The sequence below is a fragment of the Rhinopithecus bieti genome, unplaced genomic scaffold (genome assembly GCF_001698545.2).
Source record: "Rhinopithecus bieti isolate Rb0 unplaced genomic scaffold, ASM169854v2 scaffold_23816, whole genome shotgun sequence".
Taxonomy (NCBI): Eukaryota; Metazoa; Chordata; class Mammalia; order Primates; family Cercopithecidae; genus Rhinopithecus; species Rhinopithecus bieti.
The window spans coordinates 1,971,015-1,998,830 of record NW_016811019.1 but is presented as its reverse complement, the minus strand read 5'-3'; the positions used below and the strand labels follow the sequence as shown (position 1 = coordinate 1,998,830).

The following is a 27,816-nucleotide window of genomic DNA, read 5'->3' as shown; positions in this document are numbered from 1 at the left end:
AGCCTCACACGGCCCCATCAGCTCAACTGTGTCTGCACAAAAACCTCTTATCTCCTCCTCATCAACTACAACAACTGCAGCCCCTCTTGCCCAGGGCGCCAGCCTCGAGCAGCCAACGGCTTTAGAGCAACTGCCAGAGGGAGGGAAGAGGGAAGAAGATGACAGTCCAGGGAATACAGTTTCAGAAAAAAAAAAAAAAATGTGGGACCTAGAGAAGGGCCCAGGGAGACCCAGAGGGGAGAATGGGCCCCTAATGACTGTCACACAGAGGATTAGCTGTGAAGTCAGCAATAGAACCCAGGATTCCTGCCTCCAGGCTGGGTGACTTGAACCCCTGGTACTTCTCCCTCAAAGCAAGTTAACCTACTTGACCTACTTCTCTGAAGCTACAGGGAAGAGCAGCCTGTGAAAACAACGCCCAAGTAGAGGAGTGGGTGGGTATCCACGGCTGAAGGCTGCATCTCCGCAGCACGGCAAACAGCTCAGGAGCCCGGGCAGCAGGATGTGCTTCGTTCACGAAGGTTGCTGGGAGTTGCCTTGGGCTGTAGGAGGGACATGAGGGGGGATGGGGAGAGCTGCCTGCTGCCAGGAGATGGGGCCTGGGCGCCTGGGATGGAGAAGGCTGCTGCAGGACAGATTTCGCAACTAGATTTTACCATTGTGTGAGCAGTGTTTGAGGTATTTGTGGTTGACATGTTGACATTTAAAAGTACCAAGCAGGCTCTCCCAGTTCCATCTACTTCATGGCCTTGGGTTGACCCTGTATTCACCCTCTAGACAGGGGCCAAGTCACCTTCTTCAGCTGCCAGCCCCTATGGTCCCTGGAGAGAAGTCTCCTTTCTTACCCGAAGCTCAAATCCATGTCCACTTGCTTCTGGTCAAAAGCTCAAGCACTGCCATGCCCATGACCCAGACTCTAGTGTAGACCAAGGAAATTCTGCCTCTTCACTCTCTCCTTGCTGCCAGCAGTAGGAGGCACCTGTCGCCCACCCATTATCTCCCATCTCCATCCTGAGTGATACTTGTTGTCACTGCAAGGCCCAAGCCCACCCACACTCGGAAGAACATAAAGGTCCATGGCGTTGCTTCCGTCTCTTCTTCCTGCTGATCTACATGACATGGAAGAGAAAAGAAGAGATAGGAAATGAATAGCTGGTCACACAGGTGATCTCAAAAAGTCAGATGTGGCTCTCCTTGCCATAGCTAAGGAAACCTGCATCTCACCACAGCCAAGAAATAGGCTTGCCCAGAAACTGGCCAGCCCAATCAAAGAACGGTTGAAACAAAATGAAAGGACAGGGAGAAAAATGCCTCCAGGGCCAGACGTGGTGGCTCACGCCGGTAATCCCAGCACTTTGGGAAACTGAGACAGGAGGATTGCGTGAGCCCAGGAGTTGGTGACCAGCCATGGAAACACAGTAAGACCCTGTCTCTGCAAAAAAATAAAAATAAAAAAAAAAAAAAATAACCAAGCATGGTGTCATGCACCTATAGTCCCAGCTATTGGGGAGGCTGAGGTTAGGAGAATCACTTGAGCCTGGGAGGTTGAGGCCGCAGTGAGTCATGGTTGCGCCACCAGACTTCAACCTGGGCAACAGAGTAAAACCCTGTCTCAAAAAACTAAATATGTAAAAAGAAAAATGCCTCCAGGAAATTGTAAACCTGGCTAATAGAATAAGAATACAAAAAGAACATGTGAGATGCTGAACCCCTAAGACCTGAAAATTGGTACTGGTGTAGGAAGAGCCCCAGCTCTTCAATAGGGCCAGATGGAACCTCTCTGGGGAAGTTACCCTCGCCCACCTAAGCCAAACCCTGCCCTCCAGGCCTTGTAGAGCCACTGCCTTATATGGACTTCGGACCCTGAAATCACCCCTTTCCCAATAAAGCATGCTGTTTTTTACATTCACCTGAGCCCCCTCAGGGTTTGGCAGCTCTGCAGTTAAGGATCCCTGGCCATGCCCGCTTTCCCTTTTCTGGACTCTTCTTGGCCACAGGACTCCACTTTGATACTCAGCCCCAATCCTCAGCTTTCAAATCTCTAGCCCAACCCTCACTTTTCTGGCTCAAGGATGTCAGCTGACTTCAGTCTCATGACGATGGCCCAAGGAAGAGGATGTTCATCAACTCTCAGTGAACATGATAGAGAAGCTCAGACGTCTACATGCCAACACGCACGTGGTAGACAAAGTCGAGTTGAAGTTTGAGTCTGTATCTGATGTCTGGTAGGTTAGGACTCACTCATGTTCTAAATTATGGCACATGCATTTATTGAGAGCCTACTACATTCAAGACATGGTGGGGAGAGAGTAAAAAGTCCCTGCCATCCAGAAAACTCACAGTCCAGTCGAGAATACAAGTCAGCATAGAGAGATGTCTCAGAGAAAGAGAAAAATGGAGTCCTGGCAGAAGCCTAGGAGAGAGGCTCCACCTGGGTGGACTGGGAGGGAGTTAGGGAAGGAGCCAAACATGAAGAGAGAATGTAACTTGAGCAAAGGCAGGTGTTGGGAAGTCACAGCTATGTATAAAGAAAAGCAAATGGCACATTTGAGAGGAACATATGCTAACTGAAGGGATACGGGGAGAGATGCAGTAAGAAAGGCGGGCTTTGGCACAGTCACAAAAGGCCTTGAGTACCTAAGGACTTTGGCCTCTATTCAGTGAGGAAGATTCTTCTGGAAGCTATGGGGTATCAAGAGTGTGAGATGCTGCTAATAGGTGGAGGAAGGAGCAGAAAGGGCTGATGGATGTGGAGTTAAGAGGTCACTGGTGACTAAACACATTTCCTCCCTGACTCATGACTGCCTCTTTCAGAAAGGCGGTTCCTGGCATTGGGGGCATTGAAGATGCACAGCAGGGTTATACCAAGGTTGAACCAAGTCTCTTCCTGTTTCCCAGGAAAGAATGGGAAGGGCTTATAAAATTCATCTGCATCCCTATGTATTCTCTTTCTCCTTCCCTTAAGAAGTGGCCCTTAGGGTGGCAAGACATGGGCTGTGTAAGCCTTCTACCTGGGAGGCTCCTTTGCCTTTAAAGGGCGCCATTGGGCCAAGGGGACGGGAGACAACAAGCTGGCTCCTTATGGCCGACTCTGTCTCTCAACTGCATTGGTAAGGGGGAAATGGGTCCATACTGGTTTCCATATTGCCTAGCTTGGCATACTACGTTTCCCACCCAGAGACTGGAGACAGAGATGCCTTGATCAGGAATCAAGACAAGGAATTCATCAGCAATGTGCCCTGTGTCACCTCTCAGGAATCTAAGCGTGGCAGGAGGCAGCTGGACGAGATACAAGGCCAGCCAAGAGAAGGGAGAACTCCAATGGTGACCTTCAGGTTTCAGGGCGATGAGAGGGAGAGGGAAGAAGCAAGGAATGAGTATTTGCCAAGCTCCTGCTCAGTGTTAGGCACTACACCTAGCCCAGTACCCAATGCCTGGTGTGTAGGAGGGGCTCAACACATACTTATTGAAGGAAGCATCTTTCTCCCTCTAAGCCTCACAACAACCCTGGGAACTAGATTAGAATTAGGAAACGCATTTTTAAAAGAGCCATTCCCAGAGTCACACAATGAATGGTAGAAGCAGCCAGGCATGGTGGCTCATGCCTGTAATCCCAGCACTTGGGAGGCCAAGGCGAGTGGATCACCGGAGGTTAGGAGTTCGAGACCAGCCTGGCCAAGATGGTGAAACCTCATTTCTACAAAAAATACAAAAATTAGCTGGGCATGGTGGCAGGTGCCTGTAATCCCAGCTCCTTGGGAGGCTGAGTTAGGAGAATCACTTGAACCCAAGAGGCGGAAGTTGCAGTGAGCCAAGATCGTGCCATTGCACTCTAGCTTAGACAACAGAGCAAGACTTCATCTCAACAACAACAACAACATCAAAAAGAATAAATGGTACAAGCAGGATTCCCGTCTCGGTCTGCCTTTCTCCAAGCTCTGTTCTCTTCTGTTTCTCACCAGATTGCAAGTAGCTCAGCCGCAGGTTTGTGATGTGGCAACAGATGAGGTAGCAGATGGGTCTGGCCAATGTCACTCTTCTAGGAAGCTCGCTGGGGAACTGAAGGAGGTGGTTCACAGCGGGCTTCCCTTCAGCTTGCACCAGCAGCCCCTGGGGAGCTTTCTACAAGGCAGATTCTTGAGCTCCACTCCAGACTCATGGAAGAAGCCTGGGTTCCACAGGTAGCGGGAACTGGTGGACATGACTGCGAGCAGTTGAGAGCAGGCAGCGTAAGAGCCCCAGATCATAGAGCAAGGAGGAGGCTGTCACAGGATAAAGATGTGGAGTTTCCTTTAGTGGTGGTGGTAAGGGGACACCGCTAAGGGGAAACAGAAATGCATGCAACATGAAACTCTAGAAAAGGAGCTGGTTTTGTAATAAAGAAATGAGAACTAGCAGTACAACTGAATATAATGGTGGGTGTGTGTAAGGGCAAAGTAATTCACAACTTCAATTAACACAGTAACTGTCAATGAGGGAAGCCAATGGGGGAGGTAACTATTCACAATGGGAGTCCCAGGCATTGGGGAATACCAGGGACAGAGTGTGTGGGTGTTGTCACACTTTCAGAGGACGGTATTAACATATCTCAGGCTCTGCCCTCATCTACTATGTCGTACTCCCTCTTTTTTGTTTTGTTGTTGTTGTGTTTTTTTGAGACAGGGTGTTGCTCTGTCACCCAGGCTTGTCCAGTGGCACAATCTTGTCTCACAGCAACTTCCACCTCCCAGATTCAAGTGATTCTTATGCCTCAGCCTCCCGAGTAGCTGGGACTACAGGCACATGCCACCACTCCGAGCTAATCTTTTTTATTTTTTATTTTGTAGACATGGGGTCTCACTATGTTGCCCAGGCTGGTCTTGAACTCCTGGGCTTAAGTGATCCTCCTGCCTTGGCCTCCCAAAGTGCAAGGATTGTAGGTTTGAGCCATTGTGCCAGACCTGTACTCACCCTAAAAGCAGATGTGTATGAAAATAATGCAGACGATCAGATAGAAGCCTGGGAAAGGCGTGCCCAGGGAGCCTGACTTTGGCAGTGGACCTGAAGCAAATGCCTCTCTGGGGGATGGGCATCCCTGACTAGCAGACCCAGATATTTCAGGTCCATTGGCAGGTATATTCCCATAGGGAAGATGGATGTATCTGACGATCAAGCTTAATACCTTTAGATAAACCTGCTGATTCCCTTTGTTCTTTTCCCTGGTTCACCACGATCTTCTGGTTATATTTTAGCTTATCTGTGAGGCTGGCAAATCAGCCAATTTGAACATTTCAGTCCTCTATGTACTTACATTTTTTTTTTTTTTTTTTTTTTTTTTTTGAGACGGAGTCTCGCTCTGTCACCGAGGCTGGAGTGCAGTGACCGGATCTCAGCTCACTGTAAACTCCGCCTCCCAGGTTTACGCCATTCTCCTGCCTCAGCCTCCTGAGTAGCTGGGACTACAGGCGCCCGCCACCTTGCCCGGCTAGTTTTTTGTATTTTTTTTTTTTTAGTAGAGACGGGGTTTCACCGTGTTAGCCAGGATGGTCTCGATCTCCTGACCTCGTGATCCGCCCGTCTCGGCCTCCCAAGTACTTACATTTCTAACTGTAAGTGGGCACTTTCGAAACATCCATTTCTTGTGAAACTGCTTAGCATGATACATCCCCAAGAGCATAGTCACATCTGTCCATTGCTGACTTTACTGAGGCCTACCCCCTGAGGATGTCCTGCCTTTCAAATATTCAACTCTATTTCCTCTATTTCCTGTTTCTCTCTCTGTAGAGAAGCAATAATTGCAAAAAGGGATCTTGAGATATGAGTGTAATTCAACTCAAAGCAAATCATATGAGGGATTCCTTACTTGCCTTATGATGTAAACTCTTCAAAAAGTAGAAGAAGCAAAGGAATGTAGTCTTTTTTTTTCTTTTGGAGATGGAGTCTTGCTCTGTTGCCCAGGCTGGAGGGCAGTGGCATGGTCTCAGCTCATTGCAACCTCCATCCCCAGATTCAAGGGATTCTCCTGCCTCAGCCTCTCAAGTGGCTGGGATTACATGTGCATGCCACCACGCCCAGCTAATTTTTGTATTTTTAGAAGAGACAGGGTTTCACCATGTTGGTCAGGCTGGTCTTGAATTCCTGACCTCAGGTGATCCAACCCCCTTGGCCTCCCAAAGTGCTGGGATTACAGGTGTGAGCCACCGCCCCCAGCCTACAATTCTTTTCTTTTTAAAGTAGAAATATAAAAGTATTTAGCATACCAAGAAAGGAAACACAGGTAAAATGGACTCGGTAGCAGGAATTTCCCTGTAGTTGTGTTAATGTAGAGCTTCTATTTTGCTTCATCCCATTGGACAAACATTAGGGTAGTTTGGGAAGGAAGTTGAATGGCAGAGTAGGTAACCATCTGTTCATCTGATTAACTGGGTTCATTCTACTGGGTCATTTCATTTTCTTTTCTTTTGTTTTGGAGACAGAGTCACTCTGTTGCCCGGGCTGGAGTGCAGTAGAATGATCTTGGCTCACTGCAACCTCCACATCTCGGGTTCAAGTGATTCTCCTGCCTCAACCTCCAAGTAGCTGGGATTATAGGTGAAAGCCATCACATCTGGCTAATTTTTGCATTTTTAGTAGCGATGGGGTTTCACCATGTTGGCCAGGCTGGTCTGTACCTCCTGACCTCAGGTCGTCTGCCCACCTCGGCCTCCCAAAGTGCTGGGATTGCAGGTGTGAGCCACTGTGCCTGATTCATTTCACTTTCTTCTTCCCCAAATATCTTGCTCCAAAACGACAACATCATTTCTGACCAACAGGTCATTAAAAGTACTTCTTCCCTAAAACTATTCTGCAGTCTTGTTCCAAGTGCCTTGTTATACAGCCAAAACACCAGACACTGCCAGACACTCATTGTAAACTCTTACCTCAAGTTATCAATTCTTCAAGACAAAATGGACAGTGAGCTATGCTGTATGTTCTGCCTACCGAGAGGATGTCCTTTCTCTCATGTCCCTTAGAACTAACCTGAGTGGGGTTGTTAGTAGATACGGCTGGTAAGGTGCTCCACATGAGACCACAGACGTGGGCTGAGGAAGGACAGCGATGTGGCAGGAGCTGGTGTACTAGACGTGTGAACAAATTCTCTTTTATTGTGCCTCCAGGACCTACTTGAACCTGTTCTCACTGCTTTCTAGTAAGCTGCTAACCACACCCAACTTGATGGCACTGTGGCTCAGACATTACCAAATTCACGACGGATAACTCAAGATCTCACTGTGACCAATGTTCCATGGGCAACATTCTGTCTATTCTAAGGCTCAGTAGCAGGCAAAAGTATCTCTTACAAAGGGAACAGCCACTTACTGAAGAGGTCAGGGATTGATGCAAAACAATAAAGGTCTCCACGGTGATTCTCTTAATCAGGCTTGCCACAAGCTACATGCTGCAACCCAGTTTGCCACTGATAACTCAAGCACCATTTAGATCCACTGGGTTGTTAAGGTTAAGTGGCCAAATCACACATACTGCAACCTGGCCCCTGCTGAAAACTGGGAAGCCTTTCAAGTCACTTGGTAAAGGGATTGGAGACGCACACCCAACTGTGGTATGTGTTACCTGGACAGTCTAAAAGGCCGGGCCGGGTGCGGTGGCTCACACCTGCAATCCCGAAACTTTGGGAGGCCAAAGCAGTGGATCATTTCAGGTCAGGAGTTCAAGACCAGCCTGGTCAACAAAGGGAAACCCCATCTCTACTAAAAATACAAAAATTAGCTGAGTGGTAGTGGCACGTGCCTGTAATGCCAGCTAATTGGGAGGCTGAGGCAGGAGAATTGCTTGAGCCTGGGAGGTGGGGGTTGCAGTGAGCCGAGATGGTGCCACTTCACTCCAGTCTGGGCAAGAGAATTCAAAAATAAATAAATAAATAAATAAATAAATAAATAAATAGGGCGGGACTCCATGACTCATGCCAGTAATCCCAGCTCTTTGACAGGCCAAGACAGGAGGATTGCTTGAGCCCAGTTCAAGATCAGTCTGGGCAACATGGTGAAACCCTGTCTCTACAAAAAATACAAAAATTAGCCAGACATGGTGGCACGTGCCTGTGGTTCCAGCTATTTGGGAGGTGAGGTGGGAGAATTGCCTGAGCCTGGGAGGTTGAGGCTACAGTGAGCTGAGATCACACCACGGCCCTGCAGACTGGGTGACAGAGGGAGACCTTGTCTCAGGAAAGGGAAAAAAAAAGTCTAAAAAGGCCAGCAAAGCTTGTGCCTCTTTATTTATTTATTTATTTATTTATTTATTTGGAGACGGAGTTTTGCTCTGTCGCCCAGGCGGGAGTGCTGTGGCATGATCTTGGCTGCAACCTCTGCTTTCTGGGTCAAAGCAATTCTCCCTGCCTCAGCCTCCCGAGTAGCTGGGATTACAGGCATGTGCCACCATGCCCGACTACATTTTTTTTGTATTTCTAGTAGAGACAGGGTTTTACTATGTTGGTCAGACTGGTCTCAAACTCCTGACCCCAGGTAATCCACTCACCTCGGCCTCCCAAAGTGCTAGGATTATGGACGTGAACCACTGCACCTGGCCACTAGCGCCTCTTTCTTAGTGATGAGAGTAAAAGGTGCTCAACCTAGTCTTCATTTCGTATGGGCTATTCTGATGGGAGTTAGACCCCCTACCAACCTCTAGAAACGTCACTGAGGTGACAGACTCCTGCGTTGTCTTTTTTTTTTTTTGAGATGGAGTCTTGCTCTGTTGCCCACGCTGGAGTGCAGTGGCATGATCTTGGCTCACTGCAACCTCCGCCTCCCAGGTTCAAGTGATTCTCCGGCCTCAGCCTCCTGAGTAGCTGGGATTACAGGCACCTGCCACCACGCCCAGCCGATCTTTGCATTTTTAATAGAGACGGGGTTTCACCATGTTGGCCAGGCTGGTCTTGAACTCTTGACCTCAGGTGATCCACCCGCCTCAGCCTCCCAAAGTCCTGGGATTATAGGCATGAGCCATAGCGCCCAGCCAACTCCTGCATCTTCTTAGAATCTCTCTCCTTCCCATCCTCCTTCCCATACTCTGGCATGTGTTTTATCAAGGTACTTTGGGTACCTGCAGCTTCCAGGTCTTTAGATCCTATCATCGTGGCGTTATCAGTATTGTAGACTAGCATGATGTCCAATGGGATAAAAAGACAATCAGTGTCCTGTGAATTTCATTGTTGTCCAGAGACAGATGGTAATGCGGAGGAAGATGGCGTCTTGCTCTAGCATTCCTCTTCCAGGTGGAAACAACCCTTTTCCTGGTGTTTTCTAATTCCTGGGATAGAAAACAAAGGCATTAGGGACCATTGCAGTCTTCCAGGTGCCACTGCTATATTAGGAGACCCCAACTGGAACAGCAGATACAAGAGCACTGAGGACCCATGTGATTTTTCAAGATCCAGCCAGTTTCTGTACTAAACTAAATCGTTAATGGAAATGTAATATAACTGCACCTTGTGCCTAACGAGATCCTGGTGGTGATTTCCCTGGGGATGCAGGGTTTTGCCTGATTCTGGATGGGTAAGGGGAAGTGCAGGTACTTCCAAATGACCCTGTTTACATATAGGCCTTATTCCACAGGTCAGGAGGCCATTTCTGTGATTCTGAGGATGTCTAACGGCTAATCACTTGTTATAGTACTGAGGACCTATGATCAAAAAGCCTTGAAGGGGCTGGGCATGCTGGTTCACGCCTGTAATCCCAGCACTTTGGGAGACTGAGGTGGTTGGAGTGCTTGAGCCCAGGAGCTTGAGACAGCCTGGGCAACGGGCCAAAGCCCCGTCTCCACCAAAAAATATGAAAATTAGCCAGGCATGGTGGCTTGAGCCTGTAGTCCCAGCTACTCTCTGGAGGCTGAGGTAAGAGGATTGCTTGAGCCTGGGAGGTGGAAGCTGCAGAGAGCCATGATTGTGCCACTGCACTCTAGCCTGGGCAACAAGGCAAGATCCTGTCTCAAAAACCAACCAACCAACCAACCAACCAACCAACCAACCAAAAAAAACCCCAAAAACAAAAGACAAAAACAAAGAGTTTTGAAGGTCTGAAGCTTCTTATCATCACGCTGGCCTTGCTGCCTAAGATGAAAGTCACGTCCCCACACCACTGGCAGTTAAGTGCCACCATGTGGCTTCTGCTGACCCAGGATCTATCCATTGCCGTTAAAATACGGGAAGCCACGGCAGCTGCAGCTTCTCCCATAGGCACTCCTGGCCTACTTAGACAGTCACTAAAGCGCTCTCAAAGACGCGGGTATTTTCTTCACTGGCTTTCTGGGCCACCTTGGGGACATAAAAAGAGGACATAGGAATGCCCTCCAGTATTTCTATCTTCCAGCATTTCTGAATTCCTTGCTCAACATGACAACACTTTGTACCTCCACTTCATTTGGCATTGTCCTTCATGGTGACTAGGTTTCAGGCAACCAACCAAGAAAATATTTAGAAACATTTCCAGCTACTTGAGTCAATCTGCTAAATCTGAATTTCTAGAAAGTATACCTGCATTGATAAATTCAGCCAGAATCAAAAAAATTTTTTTTTCCTCCTCAGAAAATCCATTTCTATGTATGTTCCTCCACATTACTGTAAATTAGCAAATCTTGGGATGTATGCGTGTGTGTGTGTGTGTGCGTGCATCTTGTCCAGTGTGTGCTAATCATTAACTTTATAACTGGCCCTCTTGGACATGCTGGTACCTAATTCTAGTTATATGTTTGGAGATAATGAGGAGTGAAGGGAGTAGAACAGGAAAATAATTGGCTTCCTTTTACATGATAACTCTCTTAGGTGCGTCTTCATGTAAAGCAATGATAGCCTCATTACACATAGGTGTAGGCTCTGTTTTGGCTGGTGATGAAGGCTTAGTGAGGCTTGAGGGTACAGAGTTCCCTGGGTTTTTCAAATATCCCCATATTTTCTCATTCCAGTTCTTCGGTGGCAAAGTGGTTCTGATCAATGCTCTTTCACATACGGGTCCTAGTGAGGCTAAAAATTCAACTGACTTTGTAATTTGGTAATTCCTGGAGTTTGGCTTTCAGTTACCTCTGTCCTATGGTTGTGATAAATGAGATCCTTTTTAGTATGGTCTTAGAAAGTGCCTGTGTGTCAATCTGTGTTACGATCTGAGAATTTAAGGAGCTGAGCTTGTCATCTGTTTTTGTTGAAGCAGACTATAGCCAAGAAAAGAAGTGAGCACCACTCTCGAGTCCTTGAATTTCTTTTGACTTTCCTATAGTTTGCAGGGGCAAATAATTGCTAATAAGTAGTGATCTGGAAAATATTTCTTTTAATTTTTTTCTGCCACTATACAATATTAAGCACATATTATCCCTACATACTAACGGAATTTTAACTGCTCTCAGTCCTAAGTAGCTAGGTAGACAGCTCATCTTCCCTCCCTCATCCATTTCTCCAGGGTTCTGTCATCTGCAACCATCTCCTTGTAGCAATTTCTCTGTACCAGTCAAGGTTCTTCGTCCAGATATCAGAAACTGACTCTTGCTAACTTCTGCAGAAAAGAAATTTGTGGAATGGTATAAGACAGTTCACAGAATCAAGGGGAAGTCCACAACACCAAGATCAAAACCCAGCCAGAGGCCGGGTGCAGAGGCTCACGCCTGTAATCCCAGCACTTTGGGAGGCCAAGGCGGGCAGATCACCTGAGATCAAGAGTTCAAGACCAGCCTGATCAACGTGGTGAAACCAGTCTCTACTAAAAATACAAAAATTAGCTGGGTGTGGTGGCAGGGGCCTATAATTCCACCTACTTGGGAGGCTGAGGCAGGAGAATCACTCGAACCCAGGGGGTGGAGGTTGCAGTGAGCCAAGATCACACCATTGTACTCCAGCCTAGGCAACAGAGTGAAACTCTTTCTCAAAAACAAAACAAAACAAAAAAATCCATCCAGAGATAAAGAGAGGTTGGGCAGCCAAATTCTATCAAGGTCCTGCCACCAGAACAGCGCCATCATGGCTGGAACTGCCACCAGTGGCTACTTGGTGCTTCCACTCCCAGGCATCACTGGCAAAGGGTGCCCACTCCCAGGCATCACTGGCAAAGGGTGCCCACTCCCAGGCATCACTGGCAAAGGGTGCCCACTCCCACACATGCCTACTCCCACTCCTCTACCACTGCAGCGGAAATCTCCCACCTTCTGTGTCTTTACATCATTCCCCCCGTATTCAAAATCCTGATTCACTGAGCCTAGATCACATGCTCTCGTGCTAGAGGACAGGAGAGAGAATTTCTACCCCTTTGGTTTTCACAGTGGAGCCCTTATCTGGATTCCCCCAGATAAGAAGGGTGTTTAGATGCTAGGCAGTCCCACTTTTCCCAGAAAAAATCGAGTACAGTCCTCAAACTAAAAAGATTTAAGGCAAATATTGCAAAAAGAGGATTAAAGTCTCGGGTAGATGAAGTAATTTATTTAAAGTAATTATTTTAATAAATAAAAACCTCATGTCTAGACACATTTATTTATAAGATGCTAAGGGGACTTGGGAAAGGGATTGTAAAGTATCAATAAGCTTTAAAATTTCATGAGAAACTGGAAAGGAGTTGCAATTGAGTAGGAAAATAGTGGGTTCTGCTAATCACCACCTTGGTGTTGAATATTGACAATTAATAGGATCACCTGGTGAAACAGGGTTGTTTGTTGTGAACACCCAGAAAATAATTAAGTCAATACTTGGAGCCACAATTAATTTATTAAGGACAAATCATGGTAACTGTCTTTATTTCCTTTTTGATTTGACTAATAGATTTGTAGACTACTGGCAGACAACAAACAAATGTTACAGGACTGTGTCTTCATAAAGTTAAAAATACTCTTGTTTGTATTTAGTATAAAAATAAAATGGGTAACTTCAGAAAAGGTAGAGATTTCTACTGAAATAATGAACCCAATAATGAAATTATCTCTACTTCCTTCTCACTAAAAAACACTAAAATTATATGAAAGGAATAAGAAAGATAAAAATCCGCAGATAAAGAGATTAGGAGAGGAAACGACAGGACCAGCAATGACAATGCATTTTTGGAAGGTAGAAAATAAATGGATGAGTGGTAACTGACTTGGCAGAACAGGGAAAGCTGGAAGCAAATGACTCCAAAAGGAGATGCCAATGAAGGAAGACAATTTGGGCAACAGAACACCAGGAAGTCTCAGGAATCTGAAGCACTGAGGACCTCAAAAGCAAGGAGTGGAGTTGAAAACAGGAGAATGGGGTACAAACCCTGGCCCTGTACATATCTGGTAATCATTTTACTGGGTTGCTTTTAAATAGAAACTGACAGCCAAAAATCATCAGACATTTGGGAAAAGCTTCTAACATGAAAGACAGGACAACACACAAAACCAACATTAAGATTTGTAGGAAATAATAAGTGAATACCTTTAATATCACCACAGAGAGAAGAGGAGACACTCCATTCTCAAAAGATGACTTCTACTTTACACTGCGTTCGTAGAGCCCTGGGAGTTTATTGTACAGGTAAGAATTAGCCAAATGGACAGACCACTCACGTGCAAGAGCACTCTGGTTTCTTCTTGTTTTTCTGTTTGGGTTTTTTGTTTGTATGTTTTTGTTTTGTTTTGTTTGTTTTCTCAAGACAGAGTCTTACTCTGTCACCCAGGCTAGAGTGGCATGGTCTTGGCTCACTGCAACCTCTGCCTCCCGGGTTCAACCAATTCTGCTGCCTCAGCCTGCTGAGTAGATGGGATTACAGGCGCGCGCCACCACACCCAGCTAATTTTTGTCTTTTTAGTAGCAACGGGGCTTCAGCATGTTGGCCAAGCTGGTCTCGAACTCCTGACCTCGTGATCTGCCCACCTTGACCTCCCAAAGGGCTGGGATTACAGGTGTGAGCCACCGCGCCTGGCCTGTATGATTGTTTTTCGAGTCAGGGTCTCATTTGTCACCCAGGCTGGAGTACAGTGGCATGATCTTGGCTCAGTGCAACCTCTGCCTCCCAGGCTCAAGCGATTCTCCTACCTCATTCTCCGGAGTAACTGGGACTACAGGCATGTGCCATCACTCCTGGCTAATTTTGTTTGTATTTTTTTTTTTTTTTTGGTAGATATGAGATCTCACTGTGTTGCCCAGGCAATCCGCCTGCCTCAGTCTCAAGCAATCCACCTGCCTCAGTCCCCCAAAATGCTGGGGATTACAGATGTGAGCCATTGCCACTCAGCCTGCACTCTGTTTTATATACTGGGATTTTAAAATCAGTTCTAAAATATTTTAAGGGACTTGACAGAACCAATTAAAATTTGTTATCGTAAGCAACAGAAACTAACACTGGACAATTTAAGCAAAATGTCATTCATTGGGAGTTATGGGGAGTTCACCACATCAAAGAGAGAGATAGAAAATCAGAATCAGAAAGAGCAGGAACCGGGGCAGCTCTGGGCTTCTGGCAGCAGGAATTAATAGCCAGTTGGATCACGGCACAATTGCTGTGACACACCAGTTCCAATTTTTCTTAGTCCCTAAAGTCCTTGAAGAGACAGTTCTAGTTCAATGTCCTAGCTTGGGTCAGGTATCCTCCCTCTGGTTAGGGAAGCAAGAGTTGCTTTATTAGACAGTTTCACTAAAAGGAACCCAGTGGGAAAGGGAAATTCCCTTCACCCGAAGACAGTCAGAGTGATACTACCAGAAGAGGGAAGGAAAACTAGGGAGGAGCTAAACCCCAAATAGCCACAACTATCTATGGTTAAAAATAAGTTTAGGCCACATGAATGTGCAGAATTTTAAATTTTTTGTAATGCAAAAGCTGTCCACTGAAAATATGTACAAACATGGATGCAATCCATCTCTTCTTGTTGGACATTAAGGTTGCTTTCTGTTTTTTGCTGTTATAAACAAACACCCTTAGAGCCCATATTTTGCAGACATCTTTAAGAAATGGTAATTTGGGACGTTTGTCATGACATCCTTACAGACGGAGATGGGGAATTGCAGGCTGAAAGACTGCATGTGAAGAATGTTGCTGGACTATTGACTGCTGTTGACTTGAAGAGCTTTGCTAGAGTTATGCTGATTTTGCCCTTGGCCTCCTGTTCAGCAACTTTATGGATGAGTCAGGCCGGGTGCAGTGGTTTACACCTGTAATCCCAGCACTTTGGGAGGCCAAAGTGGGTAGAACATTTGAGGTCAGGAGTTCAAGACCAGCCTGGCCAACATCGTAAAACCCCGTCTCTACTAAAAATACAAAAATTAGCCGGGCTTGGTGGTGGGTGCCTGTAATCCCAGGTACTTGGTAGGCTGAGGCAGGAGAAGCACTTGAACCCAGGAGGTAGAGGTTCCAGTGAGCCGAGATCACACCACTGCACTCCAGCCTGGGCCACAAAGAGAGACTCCATCTTAAGAAATAAAATTAAAATATTTTTTAAAATTGATTACCCAGATACAGGAAGGGCAAGTGCTATTTGGACAGAGATTCACACTAAAAGGTCTGAGAGGTTTATTAAATGCAAGGGTGATATGACTCCACGGTATGATATGGCTACTTAGAAAAAAAAAGCCAGTATAATTTTAGGCTGCACTAAAAGAAGTAAAATTTGTAGATCTAGGACAGTGCTAGCACCCTGTACCTTTTGCCCCGGTCAGATAAAACAGTTTTGGGTTTAATTTTGACCAGTTACACTTAAAAAAAAAAAATTAACAAACGAGTGCATATAGAGAAAGGTATCTGGAAGCTATAATGATAATATACTGAGTGCTTACTATGTGCCAGGCACCATGCTGAAAACACTGTAAAAACACCTATGAAGGGCTGGGTGCAGCACTTTGGGAGGCCAAGTAATCCCAGCACTTTGTAATTCCAGCACTTTGGGAGGCCAAGGTGGGTGGATCAACTGGTGTCAGGAATTCAAGACCAGCCTGGCCAATAAGGAGAAATCCTGTCTCTACTGAAAATACAAAAATTAGCTGGGTGTGGTGGCGCATGCCTGTAATCCCAGCTACTCAGGAGGCTGAGGCAGGAGAATCTCTTGAATCCAAGAGGCAGAGATTGCAGTGAGCCAAGATCACGCCGCTGCACTCCAGCCAGGGCGACAGATCAACACTTTGTCAAAAACAAACAAACAAACAAACACAAAAAGGAACAAAAACTATGAACAAAAACTATGAAGTAAGCATTATTTATTTTATACCAATTTTACAGATAGAGAACTTGAGTCATGGGAAGCTAAATCACTTGCTAAAGTATAAGTAAGAAAGCTGGGATTTGAACCCTGGAGCCCAGTCCTACCGACTACATGGTCAACCACCACACAACATTGCTTGTCTGAGTATTACGAAGCCAAACAGGTGACTTCACCACCTAAGTGTGATGTGAGGGACTCTGAAAGGATCCCCTACAGAGAAATATCTCACTGGCTAGCTGGACCATACAAATAGGACAATTATGCATTTGGCTTTATATAGTTCATTCATATCTAGATGCCTAATACTCTCCTAATTGAAAGTCAGTATAGGCGTGGCAGCTCACGCCTGTAATCCCAGCACTTTAGGAGGCTGAGGCAGGCGGATTACCTGAGGTCAAGAGTTCGAGACCAGCCTGGTCAACATGGTGAAATGCCCTCTCTACCAAAAATACAAAAATTAGCTGGGCGTGGTGGCACACATCTGTAATTCCAGCTACTCGGGAGGCTAACGCAGGAGAATTGCTTGAACCTGGGAAGCAGAGGTTACAGTGAGCCAAGATCGTGCCACTGCACTCCAGCCTGAGTGACAGACTGAGATTCAGTCTCAAAAAAAAAAAAAAGTCAGCTGAGAAAACATTTTTATAACAGAGATTTTGATAAAAATTGCCCCAAGGTCTAGACAGTGGGATTCATTCATTCAACAACTATATATTGAGTTTGACAATGTCCTTGGTATAGTGCTAGACCCTGATAATATAATGATGAAAAAGACTGTTTTCTTTGCCCTGGCAGAGTTCTCCAGTGGAGGGTTGAAAATAATTAAGGAAGCAATAGCAGTAAGTTTGGGAAGTGAACAAGGAAAGAAGGGGAATTACGGAATCAGATGGGAGGCAAATCCCCAGTCTAGCAGGGTGGGAGTTTAGGGGGTGGAGGTGCATTTCCTTCAAAAGTGAAGGCCAAATGGAAACTTGAAGTTGAATCAGAGTTTGCCCAGAGAAGGGAATGGAGAGGAAGGGGAGGGTCCGGGGGCATATGTTCAAAATTCTAGATACGTGAGATGAGAGGATATGGCTGGCTCTAGGGGCAAAGCGTATCTTGACACGAAGTGTGCAATATGGACCAGGGAAAGGTGAGGCCCTGGCAGGAGGTAGGACTTACCCAGAAGAGACCTCGAAAGCAATTTTACAGAGGCCATTACAGATGCTCCTTGACTTATGAAAGGATTGCATTCTGATAAACTCATTGTAAATTGTGAATATCATTAAGTTGAAAATGCATTTAGTACTCCTAACATCGGAATATTTACAGTAGCCTACAGTTAGGCAAAACCATTTAACACAAAGCCGACTTTACAATAAAGTGTTGAATGTCTCATGTAATTTATCAAATATTGCACTGAAAGTAAAAACCAGAATCGCTCACCGTTCTTCCCAGAATCTCATCATACCACATTTTGCCAGGAGGAAAAGATCAAAATTCAAAGAACGGTTTCTACTGAATGTGTAGAGGAATGGAAAGTGTAATACAATGGAATGTATATCACTTTTGCACCATCGTAAAGTTGAAAAGTCCTAAGTCCAACCATTGTAAGTCAAGGATTGCTTATAAGGTTTTAAGCAGGGAGGTAACATGATCTGGTGTTTTAAATTCAAATTTATGCACTGTTTACAGTTTCAAGGGGCAAATTGTGGCCAGTGGCTCCTGCCTATAATCTCAGCACTCTGGGAGGCTAAGGCGGCAGATCACTTGAGTCTGTGAGTTTGAGACCAGCCTGGCCAACATGGTGAAATCCCATCTCTACTAAAAATACAAAAATTAGCCTCTACTGGAGGGTGGGGGCCGGGGGTGAGTGTTGGAGATGGATGGGGGGTATGTGGGTGGGCTGTGGGTTGATGCAGGAGAATCACTTGAACCCAGGAGGCAAAGGTTGCAGTGAGCTGAGATTGCACCACTGCCCTCCAGCCTGGGTGACAGAGTAAGACTCCATCTCATTAAAATAAAAAAAATAAAAGAGGCAAATTGTTTCATATCCTTACTTCCTCCCCACAGCCAGCCACTTTCAAATACTTCAGCTTTTCAGTTTCAGGTATCTCAAACGTGGTTTTCCAGTTTCCTCATTATCCATCCACTCCTGCCATGGAGGATGAGCACTGGCCCCTTACTGCCTCTGTCCTGTTCTCACTTGCTATCCCCTTCTCTTCCCATGCTGGTCTATAGAACTATAGTCAGTCCCACATCCTCCGGGGCCTATTCACAGTGGAGCCGTGTCATGCATTGGAATCACGTTTCCTATACAGCATTCTGTCTAGAGTTAATGACTGTTGTTTTATTGGTTGTCCACTTTTTTGTGTGCTATCACAAATTTGAGTCCCCTCTAGTTGTGTAAAGCTCCTCTCAATGTGTGTTTGGTTTGTTTTGAGACAGGGTCTCACTCTGTCACCCAGGCTGGAGTGCGGTGGTGCAATCACAGCTTATTGGAGCCTCGACCTCCTGGGTTCAAGTGGTTCTCCTACCTCAGCCTCTTGAGTAGCTGGGACCACAGGCATGCACGCCCATGCCTGGCTAATTTTTTTAAATGTTTAGTAGGGCCCGGGTATGGTGGCTCATGCCTGTAATTCCAGCACTTTGGGAGGCCAAGGCAGGGTAATCACTTGAGGTCAGGAGTTTGAGACCAGCCTGGCCAACATGGTGAAACCCCGTCTCTACTAAAAATACAAAAAAATTAGCCGGGCATGGTGGTGCGAACCTGTAGTTCCAGCTGCTCAGGAGGCTGAGGCAGGAGAATCACTTGAAACCAGGAGGCAGAGGTTGCAGTGAGTGGAGATTGCACCACTGCACTCCAGGCTGGGTGACAAAGAGAGACTCTGTCTCATAAAAATAAAATAAAATAAAATAAAATAAAATAAAATAAAATATTTTGTAGAGATGGGATCTCACTATATTGCCCAAGTTGATCTTGAACTCCTCCCACTTTGGCCTCCCAAAGTGTTGGGATTACAGGTGTGAACCACCACTTCCAGGTCTCTCAATGTCTTCAAACACCTCAGGCATCCTATCAGCTTCCTGTTGTGGAGGAATCTCTCCCGAACCTGCTCACCTGCTCCAGTCTGGACCGGCAGCTGTGATCTTGGCATCTTCCTTGCCCGTCATGCTCTCTCATGGGTTGAATTCTCGTTTCCTGAGTCCCACATCCCAATGGGAATGGACTTTCCAAGGAATTGTGTGCACACCACTGCGCAGCAACTGGGATTGTTTTTGGCGCTTCATATATGGATAGATGGACAGATACTGTTACTAATTATGTGTTTATCCTAACATGTATTAGAAAACATATAACTAGATATCAAACTTATTGTTTCCCACATGGTATTATTCAAGATGAATTAGATACTTGTTTTGAAAAGAAAGTTGATTAAAACTATTTAGCACATTATATACTGGTGGCATTGTACTTAGAGACTTACCAGTAGGAAGCTGGGCTAGAAGATTGCCAGGCACATAGCACTGCCTGGGATTAGCCCTGCCGGTAACAACAGACCCTCTCCTTCCTTTTACCCTCTCCTCTTCAGCCCTTTCTTTACACCATGTTTGCTGCACTCTTTTCCTTCTTTGTCTGGTTTTTGAATTATCACACTCTGCCTACACACGAACAGCTTTCTCTCACCGTCTCCTCAATACTGGCTTTTGCAGTCTTCTGTGTAATAGGAGTTTCAGAGATCCTAGTGGCATTTGCTTTTCTTTCTTTTCTTTTTTGAGACAGAGTCTCACTCTGTTGCCCAGGCTAGAGTGCAGTAGCGTAATTTTGGCTCACTGCAACCTTTGCCTTCCAGGTTCAAGCAATTCTCCTGCCTCAGCCTCTCAAGTAGCTGGGATTACATTACAGGCATGCACCACCACACCTGACTAATTTTTGTATTTTTAGTGGAGACAGGGTTTCACCATGTTGGTCAGACTGGTCTCGAATTCCTGGCCTCAAGTGATCCTCTGGCCTTGGCCTCCCAAAGTGCTGGGATTACAGGCGTGAGCCACTGCGCCTGGCCAAATCATGATGAATTCTCATCCTGGTCATGTTACTTACACTTTGGTGGAATTTAGAACAGGGAGCTCGTTCCAGTAACAATAGCCTACTGTATTCCAACTGTGCACAGCTGAGCAGAATGGCCTGAGCCTGCGAACGTGGCTCAGCAGCCATGTTGATCATCCAGCCATCTCGCCTCCATCTTCCAGCCAGGACTGTAGAAGAGAGGCCACTGCACAAGCATAGCAAGTGTAGCCCAACAGATACCTAGAGAGATAAGCAGCATGCACACATGCACAGACGTGCACATGCACAAACAACCCCCACCCCAAATGCTCATACTCGAGATGACCATGAAGATAACCTTCAGTTATCTTGCACCTCTTGCCTCAAGCCAGGAAAGCGTGTGATGCATTCAGGCCCAGGATAATGGAAGAAAGATAACCGTGTGATCACAGTGGCCCAGAGCAGGCATGTTTAAGTCAATGAAACACACGGTCCTTGCCTTCGCTGTGACCCATGGGCAGCTCTGGGAATAACCAGTCTGGCCCTAACCACACGGTTGAAAGGACAGCCAGAGATTCAATTCTGAGATATTACAATTATTATTTTGGAACAACAAATAAAGTGGAAAAGGATACTGATAGCAGTGTCCCTGGAGACTGACAACTCAGCTCTTGCCACACTCCCACAAAGGAGGTCATTTCCTAGGATATCCCAAGCCCCATTTCAACCATAAGCCAAGGCTATTTTCTTTTGCTGAGACCAGAGGGTTCAGGTACTAGGTTTTTGCATTGGTGATGTGGGAGTTTCCAAAGGCTGCAGAAATTCTTGGAAAAGAGTCCATGCATGAGTCCTGTTACACTCCCTTTATAACATCTAAAACTACATCATACAAAAATAATGCAATGAAACCAAGTTTAAAGAAAAGGGCACAGGCTAGATGCGGTGGCTCATGCCTATAATCCCAGCACTTTGGAGGCCAAGGCAGGTGGATCACAAGGTCAGGAGTTCAAGGCCAGCCTGGCCAAGATGGTGAAACCCCATCTCTACAAAAAAATACAAAAAGAATTAGGTGGGCATGATGGTGAGTACATGTAATCCCAGCTACTCCAGAGGCTGAGGCAGATAATTGCTTGAACCCTGGAGGTGGAGGTTTCAGTGAGCCAAGATCATACAACTGCACTCCAGCCTGGGCCACAGAACAAGACTGCATCTCAAAAAAAAAAAAAAAAAAAGTTTAGATTCCTAAATAAATCTAGATTTAATAAAAATGTATATGGTTAATCCTTAGCTTCTTCTACTTGGCAAATAGCCAGAGTGTAAAAGAATAAGAATAGACAATTTTATACACAGGAAAATAGAAGCCATAACCTAAACCATTCATAGAAATTAGACAAACACAAACAGCTTAGCGGTTCTGTTATCTGCCTTTTATTATTACACATGAGCAAAGTGTATAATAATAAAAGTCAGCATCAATGGGACTCAAAGAATTCAAAAGGAAAAAGAATATTTTGCACAATGATGCATTCATAATATTACTTATGATGTTTCAAATAATTCAAAGACAACCCCAAAAGCCCTCACAATAAAATAATTGTGTAAACAATGATATACCGATACAACGAGATGCTATGCAGTCATTAAAAATAATAAGTGTGGCCAGGCACGGTGGCTCACGCCTGTAATCCCAGTACTTTGGGAGGCCGAGGCAGGCGGATTACAAGGTCAGGAACTCGAGACCATCCTGGCTAACACGGTGAAACCCCATCTGTACTAAAAATAACAAAAAAAAAAAAAAAAATTAGCCAGGCGTGGTGGTGGGTGCTGTAGTCCCAGCTACTCGGGAGGCTGAGGTAGGAGAATGGTGTGAACCCGGGAGGAGGAGCTTGCAGTGAGCCAAGATCGTGCCACTGCACTCCTGCCTGGGCGACAGAGTAAGACTCTGTCTCAATTAATAATAATAATAATAATAATAATAATAATAATAATAAGTGTGATGGTCACTGAAATGTGTGTATATGGAAAGAATGCAGAGAGACAGAGAGTATGTAAGCAATGGTTTCAGTTGAATGCCTCCAAGCTAATGAGGGTTAAAAGTGATTTCAGAGAGATGCACCTAGTTTATGGGATTTCCTTTCCTGTAAAGTTAAGTGTGTAATAAAAATGTAAGTGTATATAGTCATATATCATATAAAAGAGGTGGTGGAGAGTAATTTCTTCTTTCTCCTTGCTTCCCATGAGAGCCATGAGGATGAATTAAGTGGTTTGAAATTTCGGATCAAAATATGAGATGCTAGCATGAGCAAATGGTTTAGGTTCTTCCTTGGAGACATTTAAGAATATCCATCTGTCGAGTGTTAGGATGTTTTTGAATTAATATAATGACATTAGAAAAAGCTCTTCATTAGTGCTGGTTTTGATTTTAAAAGGACTCTAGGATGCATTCCTCCCATGATGTCTGTCTGTCTGTCCCTCCACTTAGACACACATATACCCATTACATTAAAATTAGCCTTTGCTATTTGGCATTAGTAACAAAGGAAGAGAAAAAATTCCCAAAGTAGTTACCATGCCTCACTCAACACCCATCCGGTTTAATTCATTTTTGTTGCTCTCCCCTACAAACTACTCACCGCATACACACCCTCCAAATGCCACCACCACCCAGATGTATTTCTATGGATCCACCATTAACAATGTAGTATCATAAACTAAGACATTGTACTGTATTTCTTCCCTTCGTTTTTTCTGTGTCCTGGTATTTCCTCGGTAGTATTGATGATGTAACAGGCCAGCCTTACATCAAAACAAGAGAAGGTGGGGAAAGAGTTGCCCAGTTATTTGGAAAATTCTCTCTCTCTCTCTTTTTTTCTAATTGCGGTCTCACCTTGTCACCCAGGCTAGAGTGCAGTGACATGATCACAGCTCACTGTGATCCTCAACCTCCTGGGCTCAAGTGATACTCCCATCTCATCTCAGCCTCCTGAGTAGCTGGGACCACAGGCACCACCACTACACCTGGCTAATTTTTAACATTGTAGAGACGGGGTCTGGACATGTTGCCCAGGCTGGTCTCAAACTCCTGGGCTCAAGTGATCCTCCCACCTTGGCCTCCCAAAGTGCTGGGATTACAGGCATGAGCCACCACGCCCAGCCTGGAAAATGTCCTGTCTTGTCTTGTCTTTTCTCTTTTCTTTTCTTTTCTTCCCTCCCTCCCTCCTGCCTTCCTTTCCTCCTTCCTTCCTTCCCTCTTTCTTTCTTGCTTTCTCTCTTTCTTTCTCTCTTTCTCTTTCTTTATCTCCCTCTCTTTTTCTCTCTTTCTTTCTTTTTACAGAGTCTTGCTCTGTTGTCCAAGCTGGAGTACAGTGGTGTGATCTTGGCTCACTGCAACCTCTGCCTCCTAGGTTCAAGCAATTCTCATGGCTCAGCCACCTGAGTAGCTGGAATTACAGGCACTTGCCACCACGCCTGGCCAATTTTTGTACTTTTAGTAGAGATGGGTTTTTGCCATGTTGGCTAGGCTGGTCTTGAACTCCTGTCCTCAAGTGATCTGCCCACCTTGGCCTCCTGAAATGCTGGGATTACAGGCGTGAGCCACCATGCCTGGCCTGGCCTGGAAAATTTCTTATATGAAAATATTGAATATTTTAATTATATAGAAAAAGATATGATAAAGAAACACATTTTAACATTACATTTCTTGGGTATATAATGTCATATATATGGAAAGCTGTTTCATATATGGAGAGCTGTTAAAATGAGATGCCATGATGACATTCCAAGCTTGTAAAATTCTGAAAAAGAAATTATAGAATGGGAGTCTGTCCCATTCCCTCCCAAGAGTGTGCAACATATTTTATTAAATGAAAAAAAAAACAAAATTATGTATATGATAAGAGATGAACTATGCAACGAACACACACACACACACACACACACACACACCATTCAGAAAAACATTTAATAGTGGCTATCGGCAAATTGGAATTGTGAGTAACTTAAATTTTCTTTTACAAGGCCAGGCACTATAGCTCATGCCTGTAATCCCAGCACGTTGGGAGGCCAAGGCAGGTAGATCACCTGAGACCAGGAGTTCGAGACCAGCCTGGCCAACATGGCGAAACCCCATCTCTACTGAAAATACATACACACACAAAAATTAGCCAGATGTGTTGGTGTGCACCTGTAGTCCCTGCTACTTGGAAGCCTGAGACAGGAGGATCACTGGAACCCAGGAGGCAGAAGTTGCAGTGAGCTGAGACTGTGCCACTGAACTCCAGCCTGGGCAACAGAGCAAGATTCCGTCTCAAAAAAAAAAAAAAGTTTTATTTTACAGAGTTTCCCGAATGTCCTAAATTTTCAACCGTAAGTATGTGTTAGCTTCATAACAAAGAGAAAGTCAGATGTGTTATTAATATAAAGCAACATCCAAGAGTCCAGGAAGAAACCTCATCACTAAATCTAGGGCAGACAGAATGAGAAACTGGCAACTATTACAGCTCCCCCGTAAAGCACAGCGTTCAGTGAGGACCTGGTTTAGTCAAGGACAGGCTCTCATGAGAGGGTGGCCAAGAGGGTTGGAGAAATAAATCAAGATGGCGAGAATGAAATGGCAGACGCGACATCTCATTAACAGCTCAGATGACTCAGTAACGTCAATAAGGAAGGGTGACTACAACTGTGTTCTTGTGAAAGATTGAACAGGGCCTCGGGGAAGGTCTGCTCCAATCTTCTCATTTTTCACAGGAGGAGCCCCGGAAGAGCTCACTTCACTCACAGCAGCTCAGTGGTAGAGCCAGGATCAGAACTCCAACATCCTGATTCCGGATTCAGCACTGTTCACAGCGCTCTGCTTGGTGTGGTAAGGTAAGCATTGTTGATTTCTGGTGATTTTTGTCACTGTTTGCATTAGGAAAGTATGTCATATTATCTATGTCCAGGACTGGAACCCCTGACTGGGCTTGTTTCCCTAACTTCAAGCTAGCTGAATCCCCAAACATTATTCCACATCAGGACAGATTCCTAATATTCCTGTATTTCTCTTAATTCCAACCTTCTTCCCTACAGTGAACTGAACCGAATGTTTATGTCCCTCTAAAATCATACATAATTTTTTTTTTTTTTGAGACCGAGTTTCACTCTTGTTCCCCATGCTGGAGTGCAATGGTGTGATCTTGGCTCACCACTAACCTCCACCTCCTGGTTTCAAGCGATTCTTGTGCCTCAGCCTCCCGAGTGGCTGGGATTACAGCCATGCACCACCATGCCTGGCTAATTTTTGTATTTTTAGTAGAGACGGGGTTTCACCATGTTTTGGCCAGGCTGGTCTCAAACTCCTGACCTCAAGTGACCTGCCTGCCTTGGCCACCCAAAGTGCTGGGATTACAAGCGTGAGCCACCATGCCCGGCCTTTTTCTTTTTTTTCTTTCTTTTTTTTTTTTTTTTGAGAAGGAGTCTCGCTCTGTCACCCAGGCTGGAGTGCAGTGGCCGGATCTCAGCTCACTGCAAGCTCCACCTCCCGGGTTTAGGCCATTCTTCTGCCTCAGCCTCCCGAGTAGCTGGGACTACAGGCGCCCGCCACCTCACCCAGCTAGTTTTTTTGTATTTTTTTAAGTAGAGACGGGGTTTCATCGTGTTAGCCAGGATGGTCTCGATCTCCTGACCTCGTGATCCGCCCACCTCGGCCTCCCAAAGTGCTGGAATTACAGGCTTGAGCCACCACGCCCGGCCTCTTTCTTTTTTTTATAGAGTCTCTCTCTGTTGCCCAGACTGGAGTGCAGTGGCGCGATCTCAGCTCACAGCCACCTCTGCCACCTGGGTTCAAGCGATTCTCGCACCTCAGCCACCTGAGTAGCTGGGACCACAGGCACCCGACACCATGCCTGGCTAATTTTTATATTTTTAGGACAGACAGGATTACACTATGTTGGCCAGGCTGGTCTTGAACTCCTGACCTCAAGTGATCCACCTGCCTCAGCCTCCCAAAGTGCTGGGATTACAGGCTTGAGCCACCATGCCCGGCCTCATATATGAAATTCTAACCCCCAGTGCGACACTGTTAGAAGGTGGGGCCTTTGGGAGATAATTAGGTTATGAGAGTGGAGCCCTCATAAATGGGATTAGTGCCTTATAAAAGAGACTCCAGGCTGGGCCAAGAGCAGTGGTGTTTACACCTAATTGATAACAACTAGTTACAGACTTCTTTGTTCCTTTTTCACTCCCACTGCTTCACTTAACTAGCCTTAAAAACCAAAAAAAAAAAAAGAGAGAAAGCAGGCTGGGTGTGGGGGCTCAAGCCTGTAATCTCAGCACTTTGGGAAGCCAAGGTGGGCAGACTGCTTGAGCCCAGGAGTTTGAGACCAGCCTGGGCAACATAGTGAGACCCCATCTCTACAGAAAATACAAAAATTAGCCAGGCATGGTGGAGCGCACCTGTATTCCCAGCTACTCGGGAGGTGGGAGGATTGCTTGAGCCCGGGAAGTTAAGGGTACAGCAAACTAGGATCACGCCACTGCACTCCATTCAGTGGAGACAAGAGAGTGAGACCCTCTCTCAAAAAAAGAAAAAAGAGAGAGAGAGGGACCCTAGAGAGCTCTCTAGCCCTCTTTCTGCCATGTGAGGATACAACCAAAAGTCAGCAGTCTGCAACCCTGAGGACAATCCTCACCAGAACCCAATAGTGCTGGCGCTCTGATCTCAGACTTCCAACATCCGGGACGGTGAGGAGCACATTTCTGTCGTTTATAAGTACCCAGGCTGGGGTACTTTGTTACAGCAGCCCAGGACACTCCCCAAAACCACTGCTACTGTCTTGGGTCAAACTGTCATTAATTCTCTCCTTCTCCTCCTTCTGCTTCTTATTTTCATTCTTTTTCATGGTGTTTAAACTACCAAAAAAAAACCCAAAAACCCTGAAAGAATCATATAAGAATTCCCAGGATCCTTCACGTAAACAGAAACATTGTTAACATTTTGCCACATTTGTAAGAACACCCATAGCTGTCATATATATGATAGTTTCCATATATCATATATATGCAAAAACATCCATATGTCATGTAGGTACATAATAATACGCATATTTTCCTGAGTCATTTGGACGTAGGTTGGCAACATCATAACACTTCGCCCCTCAATTCTGCAGCATCACCTAAGCATAAAGTCATTCTCCTACATAAGCATGATATCATTATCACACCTAAGAAAACCAATACCTCATATTTAGTTCAAACTCAACTGTCCCCAGTGTCTTTCATGCTGTTTTTATCGTTTTTTGTTTTGAGACAGTGTTGGGATTACAGGGGTGAGCCACTGTGCCCAGCCAACTTTCAGGCTGCTTTAAGTGTCCGACCAAGGATCTCATCAGGGGTTACATATTTTATGTGGTTGTTGCATCTCCTTCTTTTGATTTCGAACATTCTCCTCCTATTTTGTTTTGATTTTTGTTTTTTATGACACTGAGTTTTTGAACAGTTCCAGCCTGTTTTCCTATGTAATCTCCCACATTTTGGATTTGTCTTGAGCAGTTCCAGCCTGTTTTCCTATATAACCTCCCACATTCTGAATTTGTCTAGTTGTTTCCTCATTATTAGATTCAGGTTGAAGCTCTTTGGAAAGAATACTGTACAGGAGA

At 45.4% G+C, this 27,816-nt stretch overlaps 2 long non-coding RNA genes across 3 annotated transcripts; one reads left to right on the top strand and one right to left on the bottom strand.

The window, feature by feature from the left end:
* Positions 1–636: 636 nt before the first annotated feature.
* LOC108543050 (uncharacterized) lies at positions 637–19,931 on the bottom strand. 2 transcript variants are annotated; one of them, XR_001889439.1, is made up of 5 exons: positions 19,623–19,931; positions 19,256–19,419; positions 9,079–9,285; positions 3,960–4,262; positions 637–1,109 (listed from the first exon to the last, which is right to left on the bottom strand). It is a non-coding gene; the product is annotated as an uncharacterized LOC108543050 (long non-coding RNA). The 2 variants fall into 2 exon arrangements; XR_001889440.1 differs by lacking the exon at positions 3,960–4,262.
* LOC108543051 (uncharacterized) lies at positions 7,443–27,816 on the top strand. Its single transcript, XR_001889441.1, has 4 exons — positions 7,443–7,579; positions 13,420–13,501; positions 24,929–25,048; positions 27,776–27,816. It is a non-coding gene; the product is annotated as an uncharacterized LOC108543051 (long non-coding RNA).